Below are 14,636 nucleotides of genomic sequence, written 5' to 3'. Positions count from 1 at the left end.
TAAAATACTATGTTCAATACTGGAAATTTATTTAATCTACAGTATTAATTGATGTTTTGACTCTTTGTTTTGAGTTATGTTTCTTTTCAATTGGAATACACTCATACGGGTGTAATGAAAATGAAACATTATAACGGTCCTGCTATTCATTTTTTTTTTCTGGCAGAAGTTGCCGCCGCATGTGACATCTGAGCCAATCAGCAGCCTAAGGAAAGTGTCCCGAGATACCACAACTTATGAGAACGTCTGCTGCAAAAAGCCATTGAGAAGCAGCACTGGACCATGCTGGGAGGCATCAAAACACTGGTGACAGGTGAGCATTTTTTTTTTTTTTTTTAACATCCCCAGATCTAATTAAAAAAATTCTGGGAAACCTGTTTAAGTAAATTGTTACCAAATTAGTAACTGGCTTTTTCTTCATTATTTAGATAATAAAATCAGTAGAAAATGTGTGGATAATGATTCATTTATCCCAAGGAAAGAATATTGCTATGGAAAAACTCATTGTAATCATAACCGTATTTGTTAGGGGGTTTAAATTCATTGAAAACCATTTGGAATGACACCGTCATATTATATCTACTTGCTATCATGCTTAAAGGGGTTCTCCCATCTCAGCCTTTCAGCCAAGCTGCATGCAGCGTCTATTTCTCACTTTCTGTATTTCTCTCTCTCCCCCTACTTCCTGCTGAACGGGACACACAACACTTCTGCAGATCAGATAATCTGCAGATTCTTGTACAGAATGGACTCCATGTTATCTGTGTGTTTACTTAGAGAGATAACAGACTCTGCTTTATCAGCAAAGTACAATTATGTGAATGAATTGTTTTGTCAGCACTGAGTAGGTGACATCACTTGTCCTATCTCTCAGGTCTGTGGTTATAGCAACACAGTGTAAACAATGGGAGGAATAAGGTCACATAGCAGGCAAACAAAGCTGAATTTCTAAAGCAATATATTTAGAAAAAGGCTTCAATTTACATAAGCTACCAGTATAGATAGGATTCTTGAGATGGGACAACCCCTTTAAGAAAGAGTTCATGAATACATGAACTTTCCTGACAAGCTTAAAGCTAAAACTCAACTTCTCGACAGTGACTAGTCAGGGGAATTTATCAAGACTGGTGTTCCATATTCCATTCTTGACTTCCTGTGTGCCGAAGTGAGATGTGCATAATTTTTATAGGAGTCAACATAGATATAGATTAGAATTTACTCCATTTTCTGGGGTAAATTTTGAGTCAATTTACTGGGCTGATAAACGCCAAGAGTGTAAAGTGGGACAGAGTAAAAAGTTGCAAACTTCATAAAAGTGTTTTTATCTGGATGTCATTTTATAGTTCAACTTAAATTGCTAAGTAAAAACTATTAGTTTTTTTTTATGTAGATTGTGAGCCCCACATAGACCTCACAATGTACATTTTTTTTCCTATCAGTATGTCTTTTTTGGAATATGGGATGGAAATCCATGCAAACACGGGGAGAACATGCAAACTCCTTGCAGATGGTTTTATGCCCTTGGTGGGATTTGAACACCAGGACTCCAGCGCTGCAAGGCTGCAGTGCTAACCACTGAGCCACCGTGTGGCCCCAAGTAAAAACTATTAGTATGAATGTTATATGGGATCTGCAGGAAATAATATCTGAAATTATTGTAAGAAAAACAAGTCCCATAACTTTGCAGTGTTATTATAACAATGATGTAAATGCACTGACTGTACAAGGGACATTTAATTATTTCCTTAGACACCTGTTAATATCTGTTCATTGAATTGCTGCCAGAACTTGTTTACCATGACTCTAACACCAATTAGTAGTCTTGAGGTTTCCATGTTCATTGAAGTAACAGATGTTCACTGTTTGAAACCTACAGGCTCCTGCTGCGCTCCTTGTAACAAGGTATTGCTTAAACAATAATAAAAAAAAAATGCAGCTTATGTCAGATTTCTTAAAAATTAGTAAGTAATGGCGGACAATACTTTAATCTTTTAGGTTTTTTGTTTTTCTTTGTTATAGCAGTAGCTAAAATTAACCATGCTGCTTTATATAAGAATTGATATATAGTGGATTGAACAGACGGCATGTAAGAAGTTAGTGGAAGCAGAAGAGGATGTGATACAGGGCATAACACTGAAGTCCAACAGAGCCCCCTGCATGCAAACCAGGCAGCTCTTCACACTAATTATATACTGCATGTGTAATAGGCACCAGCGACTAATTGACTACAGCGGGATATGGCAATATGGGGACACTACACTTTTTTGTCCGACTTTCATGAAGCTGCTGCTCAGACACCAGCCACTGCAGATCACCTGAAGTTCCACCAGACCTGACCCCTCTCCCATACCCCTCTTCCTATCCTATACCAGGTAATGTCTTACATCAGTGAATCACACCAATAGAGAGCAATAAACTATTTATCCCACTGTCAAATACAATGTAATTCTGCCTCAAAGAAGAATAATGTGATCCAGCCTCCATAAATTACTAGAAATGTGCGAGAATCAGCAGCCATTAAAAATACATAAGCAGACAACTGACACATCATAGAACATAGTCCAAATACATTGTAATAAATGATATATCATAACCAAATACACCAGACTAAACCACATTGTGGAGCATTGTTTTTCACAGTACTGAACTCTTAGGGTCCATTCACACGGAGGAAAATGGTGAGGAATTTGGTGTGGAATTTCAGCGCTGAAAAAAAAGCCTCCCCTTGACTTCACGGAAGAAAATTGCACAGAGAGGAAAATGGCACACGGGGGAAAATGGCACTTAATTTAGCACTGAAAAAAAAAAGCCTCCCATTAATTTCAATGGGTTCTGATAGCTTTCCTTTCCACTAGTGGAAAATTCCGCTAGTGGAAAAAAAAAGCTAGCAGAGCCCATTGAACTCAAAGGGAGGCTTTTTTTTAGCTTGGAAAATTCAGAGTGGAAAATTCTGCTAGCTGAAAATTCCCCTAGTGGAAAAAAAGCTAGCAGAACCCATTGAAATCAATGGGAGGCTTTTTTTTCAGCGCTGAAAATTCAGTGCCAAATAAAGCGCCATATTCCTCAGTTATAGCATTCGGTCAAATCAACGCTGGTTCTGCAGCAGGCTCATCCTTTCTAGTCGGGAGAGCTGGCAGCTTGCTGTTACGAGGGAGCTGACTTTTTCTCATAGGAATGCATTGATTGGTCAGTGTACAACATTCAGCCAATCAATGCTGGTTCTGCCAGAGGCTCGTCTGTGAGGAGGCGGAGTCTAAGATCGGACCACAGCAGTCTCCATTGTGGTCCGATCTTAGACTCCGCCTCCTCACAGACGAGCCTTCGGCAGAACCAGCGTTGATTGGCCGAATGCTGTACACTGGCCAATCAACGCTGATCAATGCATTCCTATGACAAAAAAGTCAGCTCCCTCATAACAGCAAGCTGCCAGCTCTCCTGACTAGCAAGGACAAGCCTGCTGCAGAACCAACGTTGATTTGCCGCAGGCTCGTCTTTGCTAGTTGGGAGAGCTGGCAGCTTGCAGTTATGAGGGAGCTTACTTTTTATCAGCACAACTGGAAGTGCTGTGCAGTTAAAGTGCATGGACCCCATAGACTATAATGGGGTCCATGCGCTTTAACTGCACAGCGTTCCCCCTGCTACTCATGGACTTGGTCACTCTCCTTTAGTGAAATAGTGGTTTCCCCTGAAACGAGCATTTTTTCCCATAGATTATAATGGGATTGGATATTCGATCGAGTAGTCGAATATTGAGGATCTACTCGAAACGAATATCGAATCTTGAATATTTCACTGTTCGTTCATCTCTAGTTATTATTATTATTATTATTATTTTTTTTTTTTTTTATCTAATGCAGTAAATAATTTACAGTCTTTGGAACACAACTTATTTGTAGGTGATTATTCTTGAGTGGTTCTAAGATTATTGCTCATGCTCTTTTATGTGTATTTGAGAGCTCAGTAATTGAGTTAGACACTTGAGTCAGTCACGTGTTTTTGTTGCATTTTATGTATTTTTCTTCCTCAAATAAATCTATAGAGAAAATGTTCACAATTCCACAGCTAAAATGAACATGCCACATTTTTACAAAATACATGCCCTTTATGAAATAATACAACTGTTCTGCAGTTTTTTTTTTTTTCACAATATGTGGACGAGTTTAACCAAAATCTCATCCACCTTCTAGGTACTCTACAACACAGTGTTCTTTTTTCTCCATCTATTTCCACAGCAATGAAACATGCAGCATTTCTGTAATGTGGGGCCCTAGTTTTAGCCCAGTTTTTAGCACAGATCTGTTCGGAGAATGGGAATCATCCATCTCAGCAAGTGAAGGTGATCAAGTCTCTCCTGGTTTTACCTTTTCACACTTTTCATGATATATATATAGTAAGAATGGCCTGTAGAAATCCATCCATGTTCTGCGATATTATCTTGGATGAGGATTTGCTGATGAGCAGTGTCGGGATAAGATGTCAATAAAACAATGTGAGCTACATAACAATTATGTGAGGAACACCAGAAAAATGTAACCTGGCGCCCACAAACCATGTATCTGGTTCGGGATTGGAAAACGTATAAGTTAGCTACAGCTCCTACCCAGGGACCAACCTACTATGTAGGTGGTGATAATAAGTAGAAAAATAAAAAGAAGGGATAAAACTGGGAAAATTTAGAGCGCTGTTGGTCAATAAAAGAAGGACTTGAACTGAAGTGATAAACACTTTGGTTCCAGAAGGACATAAAGAAAGGTAAAATGGCAATACCAAGCTGGTGTCTTCCTCAGGCCACCAGTCTCTCAGTCATCTCCTCCGCTGAGAGACTTTGGGCCTGATGAAGACGCCAGTTCGGCGTTGAAACGCGTTGCCATTTTATGTTTGTTTATATCCTTCTGGAACCAATAAAGTGTTTATCATATCAATTAGGTATTTCAGTAAAGTGTGGCTTAACTTCAGAGAAATTCTGCGCCAAAAAAGAAGTTTTATAGATGTAAGTGACAGTAATGACGTGTAATAAATGTTAGAATTTCAGTAGATGTAAAAGCCGCAAGAAAATGGCCGCATACACAGTATTGTAAGCGGCTATCTTCTCGTGTCCTGTGGGCATGCGCAGTCTGCTCTGCCCGAAGCCCAAGGCCTAGAAGAGGATGAACAGGAAGAAGAGGATGAATAGACCGTTGCTGACAAAGATGGAGGCAGCACTGGAGAGAGTTCTCTCGCAGCATTGGGGATGCCCCCAGTGCTGTTTGAGTGCTGGGGCCCGCCCTCTGTGCTGCAACAGAACTCATTTGCATACCGACAAAAAACGAGATTTCAGTCGAACGACAGCGTGGATAAGATAACAAAATTTAGGAGAAGAATAGCCTTTCTTAAGGCTATTCCGACATGTTACTCAGAAAAAAAAGCATTTGTATGATAGGATCCCTTTATGATGCAGTCATATTGCAGATATGTCTCCTGAAAGTCTTCCATTTCACTGTTCTTTTTATGCATATATTTATAAATATGATAATAATTTGATCATGGTTTGTATAAGTATTCATTTAGTTTATGAAAGTTTTACATTTGTCAGATTCTGTAACTTTCAAACCTCTTTCTATAGTGTACAGTAAACTGATGCCCAAAATGTTAAGTTAAAATATTGAAATTGAATAGTAAAATGAAACTTTTAAACAGTCTTTTTGTGCAGAAACCATATTTGAAAGCATTGTACGTGGTGTAGTTTGTACAGATTGGTATAAATGATAGTACTTTGTGTTATCTTCATTGGTAGGGAAATGACTGCATGTCATATTTAATTAGTATGCTATCAAAATCAAAGGATTTCCCATCAAAGAAAATTATACAGTAACTATAAATTTGCAAAAACATATCAATATTTCAAAAACTGAATGTTTTGGCAACTTTATCAGCAATACATCCATCCTTTCTTCTGTCTATAGGGGAATAGTGAAATGGAGGTAGAAGACATCCATGGATAATAATCCCGTTGACATTAATGAGGACATGTCAGTGTATACAAAGCTATACTATATTTAGACTATGTAGCTTTGCTTCTCTATCAAAATGATGTGACCCCTGATGTATTTGGAGATGTATTTAGGGTACATGTAGGCTCAATGTTCTGGGGGCTGTATGGCTAGAGATCTAGCTAGGCTGCAGGTTTACTCCATTACTAGAGACTACTGTTTAGAAACCAGTGTTTATTGCTCTATAAACCATATGCTGTATATAGATCTGGATCAACCCAACTTTTATCAAAATTTTAGACAATATGTTTATTATTTTTTAGCACTTTTTTTTAGTGATATTTTGATTGGTTAGTATTAATAAAAGTTACATTTTAGACCTCTCTCTATAGTCCAGTGAAGACATCCACAGATAGCAAACTTTTACAATCACACATCGTGGAAATCTCGTTAATAAACTTGTATAGGATTTTTAATAAATAGACATTGTTTTACTCCAATAGAGACAAATGGCATTTGTAGGATGCCTATAGGCCCATGGTATACGTGCATGTTTAGCATCATAGAGGTGCACAGTTCACTAGTGTGTTCAATGGAAAAAGTAAAACCCAGGAGTTTCTCCTCAGAAATCTGAAATAGTCCCATTAATTCCAGGACAGTGTTTAGTAGGATAAGGATTAGTAGGGGGATGAATATACTACTAGAACTAAACTCAATGCATACATATAGTACTAAACTCAGCAGAAGGATGCTTTACATTGTGCATTCAATTTACTCTCAGATGTGTAACATCTATAGTTTGCATGTATCATGATCAGGATATGCTTGGAGTTGTTTCCAAAAATGGCTCTACACATCATATTCCTGAAGACCGCACACTATATTCATTATTAATCAGACACAGATAGAGAGGAATGAACATTGTCTTGTAAACCAGGAAAATTGCAGTCCTTACATTGTGGTGAGATTAGGCATTACTAAATTTAGGTGAGACAAGGTGTTCAACAATAGAATTTCCAGTATTGTTTATTTTTAATTTGCAGTCTTAAAATGTGGAATAAATACATGATAATTGTAAGGGAATTGATAGCTGAGCAATTCCCCTATGGCTGCTGCTGAAACCAAAGCGGAAGGGAAAGACAGAGACAGTGAGTCCTAAACTTGACCCCGCCCCTGTCCCTACCTACTTGCCATAACTGTCCTAATGACAGAGACAACTGGGTGACAGTCCCTTCTCTGAATAAGTGTAAACACTAAATGCAGACAAGACTCAAGAGGAGTCAAAAAGTCAAGAGTCAAAGTCAGAGAGACAAAGCAGTACCAAATTGCAATCCAATCGCAATTGTAGTCACAAGGGAAGCCAAAAGTCAGAAGTCAGTAAGTACAATACAATAAGAGCAAGTAAAAAGCTCAACAAAGACAAATTCCCAATAGCCAGCAAACCTGTGTGGACAGATAATCTATTTATAGGAAGTCCAGAACTCGCCCCAGATCTGATTGGCCGATAGGCTGTCAATCACACAGGTAAGGCTAAAATTAACTATTAGAGGAGCAGGGGGAGAAGAGATGGGTGTGGTGCAAAATCAAGAGGTGAGGGAATTGGGTAGTATTCAGACAATACAAGAAAAACCTAAAGCTAGGAATAATAACTGAACATTGCCTCCTGCGCTGCAGTGCACAAGCAGAGGGCGCCACAGAGGCCTGAACAGGCAGAGACGTTACAATAATTCAATAGTTCTGATTTTTACGGATGTAGTGATAGCAACTATGTTTTGTTTTGATTTTTTGCTGCTGATTATATTTTTTAATCAAAGGGATTTTTATGAACTTTTCAAGTTCTAAAAATATTTAATAATTCTTTTTTTTTTACTACTGTAGTAAAGCATCCACTTGCACTGCAAACCACAACCATTAAGGTTAGGTCTTTTAGTTTGAGCAAAACTGATTTTTCTAATGATAACTGGTGTCAGCACTATCTGTACATCTGTTTATAACACAAACACTCATTCAATTGTAATTTTCTTTTCAAATATTTAAGAAAATGTTAATTATGTAGGCAAGTTAACTGTAATTTGACAGTAATACTACAAGGCTGTAGTGCTAACCACTGAGCCATTCCTGCATTTGGAAAATCTGAAGTACAGGAATAGTATTTTACTGAAATTCAACTTAATTCATTGAGGGTTTTTTTTTTTTGTTTTTTTTTTAGAAAAAATAAATAAATAAAAACATAACAGGATAAAATGAAAAGTTATACATCAGATTAAGCCTAACATAGTTTAGGTAGGTCATTTATTTTTATGTGAGCAAAGAAAGTGAAACATTATTTCATTATCGACTACTATACGAGCAGACTGAAGTTATTCAAGATAAGAATTGTAATTAGATTCCGCTCACCATGACTGCATGTTCTGAAATGGCTGAAATGGTTTTTAGTTATTGAAAACATGTGAAATTTCTACTAAAAGTGAGACTTCCATTTATTTCTCAATGGGAAGCAGATTGTGCCCTCTAACTGGTTTATGGTAATTTAGCTTGCCTAAAAAAATGTATAAAGCTGAAAATGTTAGATTTAAAGTGACTGAAAAATATGTTTAATCCACATAATTGATCGATCAATCAATCAATTAATAAGGCAATAAGTAATAAATTAAGTATCAATGTGTATTTAATGTGATTTGCAGTTTTAGATATCTTCTGTGTCTGGCACCTAAGTATTTCAAGTCTACGCACATAAAGCTACTTTTGAGACAAACTGCATTGATGGGATTGACGCTGTACACCAGCCACCGCAGTTATGATCAAACTATTTAAATTGTAAAAAAAATAAATAAATAACAATGCAGGTTGTTGATTCTAACTATAAATTTATGGTAGTGTTTAAGGCTAAGGCCCTACGGGATGTCCAACATACAAAAAGCACTGCAGGTAAAATAACAGTGGCAACACATCGCAGTTCTTCTCGCAGCGCTTTAAACAAAAAGTTTGCGGAGTCTTCCTCTGCTGACTTTCTGTTACAATTATATCTATGGGGAAACCGCTGGCGTTTCGGCCCCTCTCCACCCACTAGAGCAGAATACTGCGCACGTTACATCTCTCCCGACATGAGATTGTGGCCCACGAAGCTAGGCCCTATACATATAATGGGGAAATGTGAAAATGAAAGGGCTGATGGGAAAACAAGAGTTGTGACTGACAGGGATGGATTATAGTGATGACACCAAAGAGTCACTGCTGAAGGAGCCGCACCACCACACACAACACACAAACATTTTGCAAATACCATATTAACATCACACGTACACCAACCCATTAGTAAAACACCACACAAATGCCACAACACACTACACAAACACCAGAGCACTCTAGACACACACAACACAAATACCACATTACACACCACACACACCTGCACGCATGCATGCAAACACACTTGGATGGATGCACACTACACACACGGACCAACAGAGCACACATAACTAATGCACGCATAGACACTTGCACAAACACATGGATCAATTTAACATATTTTAATTCATAGATCATTATATATATATATATATATATATATATATATATATATATATATATATGGGAGTAAAAAGACCATTAGTCAGAAAAAACAGAATGGCAAGAAGAGATGACACCGTCATATGATTTCCTTCTGATCACTATTATATGTATAATTATGTGTTTGGTGACATCAGATGTGCAAATGTGTATGACCAAAAAAAAAAAAGGCTTGGATTCCGATTCTGAACAGCTGACACAAAGCTTACCACTATCGCGTATCTCAGATAGACTTTACCAGGGTTGTAACGATCCTATGACCACAACCGGGCCTAGCAAGGTACAGGGCACCACGGCCAGCTGGAGACTTCACATCTGCAGACAAGAGAAAACTCTACATCCTACTGGGAGAAGAGAAGTCGACTGTGGAGATCGCTGCCCACCAAATGAGGAGAAGATGAGATTCCAAGGGCTATTCTACCCCAAACATCCACTCAGTCACCCATTGGTTATTTTTTAAAGATATATATATACATTACATGTGACTTATTATTATTTTTTGTATGCAAATATGCAAATAATCATTGCAAATTGATTTTGCTATACACAGGAAAACAAAACTCAATAAAAAAATATTTACATATTTAACCAAATAAAATCTGACAATATTTTCCTTAGTATAAATGTACATGTAAATTAGTGCTTTATTCTCCAGATATGCTCTAAATGATTAACACAAACAGAATATCATTATATTGAACCATAATGAGTGAAAAAATGTGATCAGATCAATATGTAAGTGTAATATACAACACAAGTGGCCATCTTGTAAGGCTCAGTGATTTAGGGCTACGTTTAATTGTCAAATAGAAACCAATAAATACATAATGCACCACAGTCATACATATATAAAAACGTATATACTATAGAAGTCATTTTTGAAACACATATTAAAATTGTATGTTTAAAAATGGAAGAAATAGGAACACTAGAGAAGAACTGTTTGTGAATATATACATTTACTATAGCAATAACTTGATATTCACATGCATTTATCACATGTATTTCATCACACATTTTAATGTTTTTATTCATTATCAGTTGGTTGTATGTACATCTGAGACCCTGTACGCAATCACTAAGGTAAATATTATGGCCACTGTTTTCATGAAAATTTAATAAAGATTGAACTATTGTATATATTTGTCCTCTTTTATCTCTGACCTGGATTTATTTTTAGTTATACCCTTAGTTCTACAACCAACATCTTTCCTCTTCATGTACACATGCTTTTGCTGACCCTGTAAACAGACTTTGTAACAGGGTCCATGGCGTGACATCATGTGCTGGTGTGGGTCATCTCATATACTAATATAACTAATATAATATAACTCATAATATATATATAATCTATATATAATAACTAATGAGTTATGCCATTTCCTCTCCTTACATATGGATATTAGCTGAGTAAGTGGATATTTTTGGTATTACACACACTTTTGGTAGACAACCATAATTGGTGGGGTTACCATTTGAATATGTACAATCCTATGCATCTATTCACACATCAGTTTTTTTTAATGGAGTGAGCAGTCCATCAAAAGGTAGAACATTAAGTCAAACAAAGTAGAACATAAGTAGATTCAAGTCTGTAAAAAGCAGATGTAATCCAGCCAGGATCAATATCTGTTGTTCATGGGCATTTTGTATAATCGCTGTGTGAATAAACCTGTATTTCTTTGTACAGTTTCCTTCTTGCTGCCCAAAAAAGGGGCCAATAATCTAAAGTAAATATAAAAAAATGCTACCCATAAGGAGAGGAGGAAACATATCACACTTTTTTCCACAGTGCTTTTCACAGAAAAAACTCAGAGGAAATCACTATACTTTCCGTAGGTATGGACATGTTGCAACTTTCAAAACCGCAACAGCATTTGAAATCGCAGCATTTACACTGTGGTTATTTTTTTGCAATGTGTGGATGGGATAAGCTAGAGTCTCATCTACTTTGTCTCATCTACTTTGCAGGTACTGTAAAACACTGTGGGGCTTTTCAGGGTGTATTCGCAAAATGGGTCTCCAGCCTTATGGACATTCTTGCATTACTTCTGTAGCTCCAGTTCAATAGCATGGCCACAGCTGTTGAGGATACTTATGCAATTTTACTGTGGCTGAAAATGCATTTGGTTTTTCTGTTTACATCACATAAATAATTTGCAAATATGTATATTTAGATACATGGTATGGTCAAGATGTTGCAGAGTGCTCATGAGTACCGAGGCCCACCATCAGGGTCCCAGGAACTGCGGTTTTCACCACAATCTGCTATCTTTTGGGTGAATACTGACATTAGGTCTCCTGGTGAACTAGCAAATAGTGATGAGCAAACACTAAAATGTTCGAGGTTCGAAATCCAATTCGAACAGCCGCACACTGTTCGACTGTTCGAAAGGGTTTCGAACCCCATTATAGTCTATGGGGGGAAATGCTCGTTTCAGGGGTAGGCAACATTCGATCAAATTCTACTTATCAAGTCCATGAGTGAGGGTTGGGCTGGATTGTTCTCCCTGTGCAGCGTCCCCATGTCCTCTTCCGGCCTTGAATTCACTCTGCTGGGCATCGGGCCTAGGCAGAGCCGACTGCGCATGCCCGCGCCCGCGCGGACATGCGCAGTCGGCTCTGCCCAGGCCCGATGCCTGGCAGAGTGAATGCAGAGCCGAAAGAGGACGCGGGGACGCTGCGCAGGGAGAAGACTTCTAAAGGTAAGAGAAGAACCAGCGTTGCTTGGCAATGTATAGCATTCTGCCAATCAACGCTGGTTCTGCATCAAATCTTAACTTTGAACAGCTAGTAGTGTTCGATCGAGTACGAGTATTTCGAATACCGTAGTATTCGATCGAACTCCTACTCGATCAAGTACTACTCGCTCATCTCTACTAGCAAACACTAGGGAAATGTGTTGAGACTACTAGATATATTTATTGTCCCCTAATGAGCGCAGATGCTCTTGACCATACCCAGTCCATTGTATCAAAGCTCCACTGTTAATATATTCACATGGTGAACAGGACTGAGGGATTGTATGGTATACGTAATACTCCAGACTTGGGCAGTGACTTGATCCCTGAATTATACTGGCCACAGTGGATCAAGGTTATAATGCTCAGTTAATCGGATTTTTGGGCTAACGTGCTATGTCAGTTAACCCTGTGAGTGCTCATTTATCACCCATTCTGATTGTTCAGGAGGGAGGGCTGATAGGAGTTCCGCTGTTATACACCATCAATATCTTGGACGTATCGATATAGACAGTAGACAGCTGGCATTTAACCCCTAACAACTCTCTTCTTGTGTTGTTTTTAAGACATTGAGTGGCGGGTCTCATGAGTGCTTATAGTACCGCTGTCACACATGGGGGCAGACACCTTTTTTAACTGATTTGATGACTTATTGATTTGACTTTTGAGGGTACCCACTTTGTATAATAACTCTCAATAAAACACATTTTTATAATTGCAATGCAATTGTGAAAACGGGTTAATACAATATAATAAACCTATACAAGCTTGTCAGGTAACAAATTAGTATATTTATTAGCAGTCTGCAAACATGTGAGGGTAAAATTCAATTTATATTTAAAGGTTACATGTTAATTACAAGCCCAAATAAAGATTTCATTAGATACTTCAGAGGAAACATCACTGTTAATGGAGAAACAGAATGAGAAACTTTGTCTGACGAAGCCTATTAATTACCACGTAACTAGTACTTTAATGAGTTTAAAACTATTATCAATCTGCGAGACCATATCAGTCATTGCTAAGTTGTGCTAATACTCGCCTACATTCAGATAGAAGCTCTTTTACATACAAGCTTTTCTTTCTGCTGGTATTGGCACTATAAAAATGGGTTTAGATAACAACATAAATATTAATCTGAAATAGACATATTTTAGTGTTAATGATTCTTGGTCAAACCTCATATTATTATATCAGACGGGCTAACCAACACCTCTATACGTGGCAGCACCCTGCTAATATAACAAGGCTTGACTGCAGGAGTATTTGTTAATATTTTAGGCACAATGCACATGCTCACAAACCATCATTAAGGTTGCTGATGCCATTGTGAGTTCATTACCAAAAAATGGACATAATGCAAAATACATCACAGGCAACCCACTTGATCTGATTAGTATGGGGCGTGAGCAATTGGCTGTTCCCTGGCTCTGTGCACCTCAGATTATTGAGTGACCAGCACCTTGACTGGATTTTATCTGTGTTCATTTGGTATGTTGGCATCTGCCCGTCTCATGGGTTGTAGGTGAATGAGTGGAGGTTTTATTGGCATTTTTCACGCGTGCTCTTTCATATACTGCAATGTAGTCGGTCTGCATCCTGCAATAGACATGTTTCATCTGGTATTGGGTGAGTGAGGCCTTTTTTTGTGAATCATTTTTGTATATTATAACCATTTTCATTAGCGCGTTTTTTTATTTTTTGGTTAGGCACTCGCAACGACATGATGGACCTTGATGATGGTTTGTGATCTTGTACATTTTAGCCAAAATATTAACCCCTTGCCGCCGATGGCATTTTTTGATTTTTGTTTTTCGTTTTTGACTCCCTGCCTTCTAAACCCCATAAATTTTTTATTTCTCCGCTCCCAGAGCTATATGAGGTCTTAATTTTTGCGGGACAAATTTTTCTTCATGATGCCACCATTAATTATTCTATATAATGTACTGGGAAGCAGGAAAAAAATTCAGAATGGGGTGGTTTTGAAGAAAAAATGCATTTCTGCGACTTTCTTAGGGGCTTTGGTTTACGGCGTTCACTGTGCAGCCAAAATGACATGTCCCCTATATTCTGTGTTTCGGTACGGTTCCAGGGATACCAAATTTATATGGTTTTTACATCTACATTTAAAAACTTTTTTCTAAAAGTCGCCATATTCCGACGGCCGTAACTTTTTTATACGTAAGTGTACGGGGATGCATAGGGTCTTGCGTCTATTGCGTCTTTTTTTGTGGGGTCGGGTGTACTTTTTAGTTCTACCATTTTCCGGAAATGTTATTGCTTTGATCACTTTTTATTCAAATTTTTATCAGAATCAAAACAGTGAAAAAACGGTGGTTTGGCACTTTTGACTATT

This window comes from Leptodactylus fuscus, chromosome 9, assembly GCF_031893055.1.
Source record: "Leptodactylus fuscus isolate aLepFus1 chromosome 9, aLepFus1.hap2, whole genome shotgun sequence".
Lineage (NCBI taxonomy): Eukaryota > Metazoa > Chordata > Amphibia > Anura > Leptodactylidae > Leptodactylus > Leptodactylus fuscus.
Note: the sequence above shows the minus strand (reverse complement) of the source record.